Source organism: Macrotis lagotis, chromosome 4 (assembly GCF_037893015.1).
Source record: "Macrotis lagotis isolate mMagLag1 chromosome 4, bilby.v1.9.chrom.fasta, whole genome shotgun sequence".
In the NCBI taxonomy this organism is placed as follows: Eukaryota; Metazoa; Chordata; class Mammalia; order Peramelemorphia; family Peramelidae; genus Macrotis; species Macrotis lagotis.
In genome coordinates, this window is record NC_133661.1 from 97411427 (window position 1) to 97418417 (window position 6991).

Below are 6991 nucleotides of genomic sequence, written 5' to 3' on the forward strand. Positions count from 1 at the left end.
AAGGGATGCAGCTGACTAAAGGATGGAGCCTGGGAGCATCAAATATTATTAAAATTGGCTTTCTCATTGTCTCCTTTGTTTCTTCCATGTCCATGGTTGAAACTATTGCCAGCGTGAAGTGTGATTTTATTTTTTGTTTCTTGAAGTTCTTCAAATTCCTTTATTCCTACTATGTCAGGCATTAGTAGCCCCTTGAACATTGTGGGTACTTAATGTTTATTGACTTGAATTCTGTCAAAACTCTGTCTATACTTGTATATTTCATGTATGAGGGATGCATCTACTCAGTATTTAATATACAAATAGTAGGTGCCTAAGACTTGCCTATTGACTGACAAGTACAACAGAGGGAAGCAGAAGTACATTTAATTAACCCCACAAGCATTCTAAATTACTTATCCTAGTCAGAAAGTCATGTAAATGTTTGGAATTGCATTTTCTTTATAATCTTGACATATTAGACTTTCAGACTTCAGCCTAACTATAGTCACAGACAGTTTTCCTTGACACCCAGACATAGAAGGCCTTTATTCAACCCTCATGGAGTTCAGATTAACTGGAATAATCTAAGTGTAAAAGTTTCAGCACATTTCATATTGCTGATGTTTGGTCCCTATTGATTTATATTTAAATAGCAAATCATAATGCAGTTACTATATCCTTGGGGATAATTTTTGAAATATATCTCCTTCATTGATTAGATCTATAGTTTTTCATCCAGGTTATTAATTTATCTAGTAACAACAGTCCTGGATTGACTCTGTCCATTTACTTTCTAAGTCAGCATGCCCCTGGGAGAAGTGCTCATCTTGCAAGCTAGGTCCCATCCTGGAAGAACTGTCTCTCAACACAAGGTTCCCTGGATTTGTGCTCATTATTAGGAAGCAACACTTGTATAGAGGTTAATCAGGCCTTATCTGGGTCCCACCTTTATATGTAGTGTATGAACACATAAAGTAGTTATCTGACCTTAGTATTCCCAATGACTATAGTGATATGATATTGGATTATATATATATATATATATATATATATATATATATATATATATATATATATATATATACATATTTCCTCTTTGTTTTACCAAAAGACATTTTTTAACCCTCATTCTTTTTTTTTTTTTTTTTTTGAGAGGCAGCTGCTGCAAACATTTCCATCTGTCTTCTCAGAAGATGCTTGTTCCTGGAGGTCATTAGCATTCCTGTCTCTGCTAACTAGCAGTCCTTTATTCGGAATCGTTTGAAGCCCAAATAATTCATGAATTTTCTAGACCACATTTTATTTGCTGAGGAGAAAGGATGTATTTCATAAAATCTCTTTCAAGGCAATGGCATTACAATGTGCAGCTGAAGAAATCCCCTTTGGATAGAAATTAAGGTCTACTGAGAAATAAATGAGAAGGCAGCATTTTGGCAGCTGAGGGAGTGAGAATATTTGGCATAGTTCTTTAGGGTGTAGGGAATATTTAGAACATGTATAGCATCAAAGTGTAGAAAAGAGATGATTCTACAGATCTTCATGGGAAGAAAGACTATAAAACAGGAAAGAGCCTTAATTAAGCACCTACAACATGAGAGGCATTATACCAAGAGCCTTACAGATCTCCTTTGGCCCTCACAGCAACACTACCAGGTAGGTACTATAACTAATATCAATATTATTCCCATTTTACAGTTAAGGAAACTGATCCTCACACAGCTAGTAAGTGTCTGGAGCACAATTTAAATTCAGGTCTTCCTGGTTTTATCTATTGTTCTATTTAGCTGCAAGGAAAGGTTTCATGGATTCTAAGGGTTCCATGACTGTTTAACTATGTGATAGTGCCCATTTCTATTGTAATTATCTGTTCTGTTGGTCCAAAGTTAGTCAAAGACATCTGAGAATGAAGACTGAGACAACAGTCATTCAAATATTATCCTGTGGGGGAGGGGGAGGGAATGAAGGGTAGAGGGTATGCATGCTATTTTTAAGAACAAAGATTTCTAATGAGACTAGTCAGGCTTCTAGTTATTCAAAATCCTAGCCCCAAATCAAGATCTTTGCCATTGTCCATATGGAAAAAGTTCTATCCCTAAAGAAGGCTGTCATACCCTGTCATAAGGATCAAGTAAAAAAGTGTCTGGAAAGCAACTCATTTTTCCTTAAAGAACTAAATGTCAGCTATTGGTAGTGGTGGCATTAGTAGTAGTATCTTGTACTTGATGTCTTTTTAGATGAAATTAAGATAGGAATGATTCTGGGACAGATTATCCTTCTCTGTGACCTTGGACAAGTTACTTAAGCCCACATGAACCTCAGTTTATTCTTCTATAAAATTTGGGGTTTGGACTTGGGTTCCTCCCTGCTCTAAATATAATATATAAATGCAGTATATGTATTCTTTTATATTTGAAATTTTGTGTTCATGAGTGGACTAAACGATTGCTTTTTGACAATAAATGGAAGTGAAGAGAAGCAACATGGAACAGTCAAAAGACAGTTGGCCTTGGAACCTGGGAAACTTGAGTTTAAGTCTTGCTTTTGATACATATTGGTTATGTGACCCTAGAGAGTGTCTCTGAACTACTCAGTGCCCCAAGCAACTTTCTAAATCTATAAGCTGCAGAGAAGGTGCTGACCTTCACTGATAGAAGGCATTTCTTCATTCCTATAGAAATGAAATCAGAGGTCTGGATCTCATCTTGTCTTTTGTAATTGAATCCAAATATTGGACTATAAGCTCAAAGTATTATGATTACAATTGCTAAAACATGAGATTAAAAAAAAATCTGTGAAATTGTTTTGACCTCTTTGGAGAAAAAGTGTCACAGGTCAAATTCCATACCAGGGAAATCTCTTTCATGAAGATACTTTCAAGTTCTCATCAATTGCCTATTTACTCTAAGCAACTGTTGTTATAACAAAATTTCAGTATAAGGAAAGGATTTTAATAACTTCTGACAGTCCTCTGTAATGGGATTTGACCTCATGCTGTGCTTACTATTAATGTTTCCTTCTTGGAAAGTTTACAGTCAGAGAATGTATATAGGGTAGATGAGGAATAAGTAGAGAAGCAGCAGTGTGATTTATGGGATCTACAATGAGCACTGACAATTAAAAGAGAGCCCCTAAGTTGTAATGTCCATGGTAGAATGGGGAAGGGTCATGGTCACTTGCTGGGGGAGTGGGAGATGAGTGGGACGGGCCTAGCAGGATGACCTCAATAAGATGAAACATGAAATTGCAAGAGTCACTTCAAATAAGATCAGAACAACTTTCCTGTCCCAGTCATGTGACATTATCAGGTCTGAGATAATAGGCTATGCACATGCACAATTTCATGATTAACAAGGCAAAGTCAGCACACACGGGCTGGTGGTGTTTTTGAGCCTGGGATTGCCTAGAGCTGAGCATAATTAGTACTCATTTTCTGCACAAGAGAGAGTCACACTAATATTGGAAAAAAACAAGGCTTCTCACTGGAAAAAGAAAAAAATATTAGTTCAAATATTATCTCTGATTAGGGAATGTCCTACCAATGGAAAAATAAATAAGGAAGTGGTAATTATTAAAGGAAAAACATCACACATACAAAAAATAAAAAAAAAACAAAAAAATCCAATCCAAAACTGAATCTTAGAAGGCTCCATGACCTTTAATCAGAGCTATCTTTAAGAATAATTATTCAAGGGGTGGCTAGGTGGTGCAGTGGATAAAGCACCGGCCCTGGAGTCAGGAGTACCTGGGTTCAAATCCGATCTCAGACACTTAATAATTACCTAGCTGTGTGGCCTTGGGCAAGCCACTTAACCCCATTTGCCTTGCAAAAAAACCTAAAAAAAAAAAAAAGAATATTCAAAGAACCTATAAAGAAGTGCTGTGATGAACTGATTTCTCTCTCTCTCTCTCTCTCTCTCTCTCTCTCTCTCTCTCTCTCTCTCTCTCTCTCTCCCCCCCCACATCCAATTAAAAATGGCTCCTTATTGCCTCTACAATAAAATACAGACTTCTCAGTCTGACATGAAATCTATTCCTGTTTTGTCTTGTTTAATGCCTCTCTGTTCCAGTCAAATTGGTCTCAAAGACATTCCCCCAAATCCACATTCCCAGTTTTATCTTCTGGGAAAGAGTATTTTAAACTAGGAGGAAATGACAGGTACAAATCCTATCTCTACAAGAACTTGGACAAGTAAAAAAAAAATGACCAAGTCCCTTAACTCTCTTAGTCTCTGTTTCCTCATCTGTAGAATGGAGTTGAATTACATGGCATCTACTATCTCTTCCATCTTGATATCTATGAAATGTTGATCTATGATCTGATGATCCTGACTCCCTGCCTTTGCAGTTGCTTTTCCCCCAATACCTGAAATGTGCTCTATTAGTAATAGTTAAATCTCATTCTCCTTTAAAGCACAAATTAGGCTCTATTTCCTCTTACACTAGGTCTTTTCTAATTCCCTATTGGTGTCAACTTTTCCACCCCTGAAATCTCTTTGCAATAATTTTGTAATGTGATACCCAATGGAGTTAAAAGGAGAAACAACCCATGTTCTTGCTCTATCTTATTACATCTTTTGAGTGTGTCAGAATGACCACAGACTTGGTAGAGAATGGTAGCCAAAGAGAGGAAAGATATGTAAGCTATAGCTACAGAATTCTTCCTATCTAGTCATCTAGAATATGCCTCAAAAAAAGGAAATGAGGTTAATTTGACAGGATATGTTCTTACTCAAACCAGGTAAACTCTGCTGCATTTCTAGATATTCACTATGTCTTTAATAATGTTTGAAATTTTTTTCCTAGAAATTAAAGTACTTTGCTAATGTATAGTTTTTCCAGATTTGATTTTCTCCCCCCGCCTCTTTTTCTTTTGAAAACCAAGGCATTTTCCCTTTCCTCTTGTTTCATTTTTCTCATTCTCAAAAGGTTTTCAAAGAACATTTAGCAAAGGTTCAGGCTCACACCTGCCAGTTTTTTAAATGCCCTGAAATGGTAGGTACTAAGAGTATTTTATAGACTAGAAGATGAGGTTCAGAGAAACTTTGTGCCTGGGGTCACATAGTGTTGAAAATTTAACCCCAATGGGGTGGTTAGGTGGGGCAGTGGATAGAGCACTGGCCCTGGAGTCGGGAGTACCTGAGTTCAAATCCAGCCTCAGACACTTAATAATTACCTAACTGTGTGGCCTTAGACAAGCCACCTAACCTCATTACCTTGCAAAACCTAAGAAAAAAAGAAAAAATTCAACCCCAAGTTTCTCCTGACTCTAAATCCAGTTTGACATTATGCTGGATTATATCAATTGAATTCAAATAAAATTACAGCATGAATTGAAAATGATATATCATGGCAAGGCAACTAGGTGGCACAGTGGATAGAGCACCTGCCCTGGAGTCAGGAGGACCTGAGTTCAAATCCAGCCTCAGACACTTAATAATTGTCTAGCTGTGTGACTTTGGGTAAGTCACTTAATCCCATTGCCTTAAATAAACAAAATTTTAAAAAAAGAAAATAATATATCATTTGGATGATCTAGAAGGTAGAGCTTAGATCTGTTTCATGGTAAGAATGTTATGAAGTAGTTCAATTGTACTGTTTTCAACAGGAAATTTCAATGTTGACCTGGAGTGATAAGCTAACAATCATTCTAGCAAAGCATCAAGTGCCCTTGTATCAGCACATCATCTACATTAGCTTTCACTTTTCCTAAGCCAGTCTGACTCCAGGTGGTGCCCATTAGTACAGCTGGGCTTGATTAACTGTTCCATTTGGAAAGTTAATTTTCAGTAGTTTTTAATTCATAGCTAAAAGCCCTAACTAGGTCTGCATGTTTGAAAACTGAAAAGACTCATTATATTCTATTAGCATACTATTCTCTACCTTGCACCTGCAGTTCTTTCCAATCTGAGCACTTTATACACCTTAACTAATTAACCCTGAACACCACCACTGTGAATGATGTAAGCACCACTTTGAGGGAAGGATCCAAGGTCAAGAGGCTAAGTCACTTGACCATTGCTACTATAAAGGATGGAAAATACCCAGAAACAGAGTTGAAATTCAGTATTCTCATTTGCTATCCTTGAGTCGACCCAAAGCTGACTCCTTAATGTTCTAAACTCTTTTTTTCTACTTCTTTATAGTATACCTACAGGGATTTAACCAATTAGTTTTCTCAAGCTGATAAGCATTTCTTGAGTCTCCCTGCTTGTATTACATTTTAAATGCCTCAAAGAGGAGGAAAAAATTCTCATTCTCTTCTTATCTTGTATCTTTCCACAAAATGATATTCAGAAACATAAACTTTTGGAGTTGAAAGAGACCTTAAGGGGATGGAGCCCAATCTTTTCATTTAACTGAGAAGAAAATTGGGACCCAGAGAAATGATGGAATTCACTTGGGATATTCAGCTAGTTAATAACAGAGTTGGGACCAGAAAGCCCAGACATCCTGATTTCTAGTCCAGTACAAACTATGTTTCTTCACCTAGCAAAATAACATGAAACATAAAGTGTCTTGGAATTGACTGAAGAAACTTCCTTTAAGATTGGGATAAAAAAGGAAACTAGTTCAGAGCCTAGAATTTCAGTATAAGGCTAACCCAATGGGAGAGATCTATCCAACCATATTCCTGAAAGGAATTCATTGGGAGAAAAAGCCTCTGTCTCCTCTCTTCTTGATTTTATGAACTTCAAAGGGTTGGACTATTTAGACTTCTCATGAGTATAGGCAGGAACCATTTAACAACAGCAGTCAGTGGCAGTGTCCGCATAGGGAGCTGAGGTCAAACCCTGAGGAAAGGCAGCTTCTGTGTTCTCCATTGAGCCCAGCAGAAAACAAGAGGGAGCTTGATGATTCCCAGCAAAAGAACTTTCAAGATCTGAAATATCCCATTTGCCAAATATACCCTAAGATTTTTGTCTGCTTTTTCTAGACTCAGTAGGTAATGGTGTGCCCTTGGTTTATCATCATTTTTGCTTGCTTGTTTTGTTTTGAACAACTGTTCTTA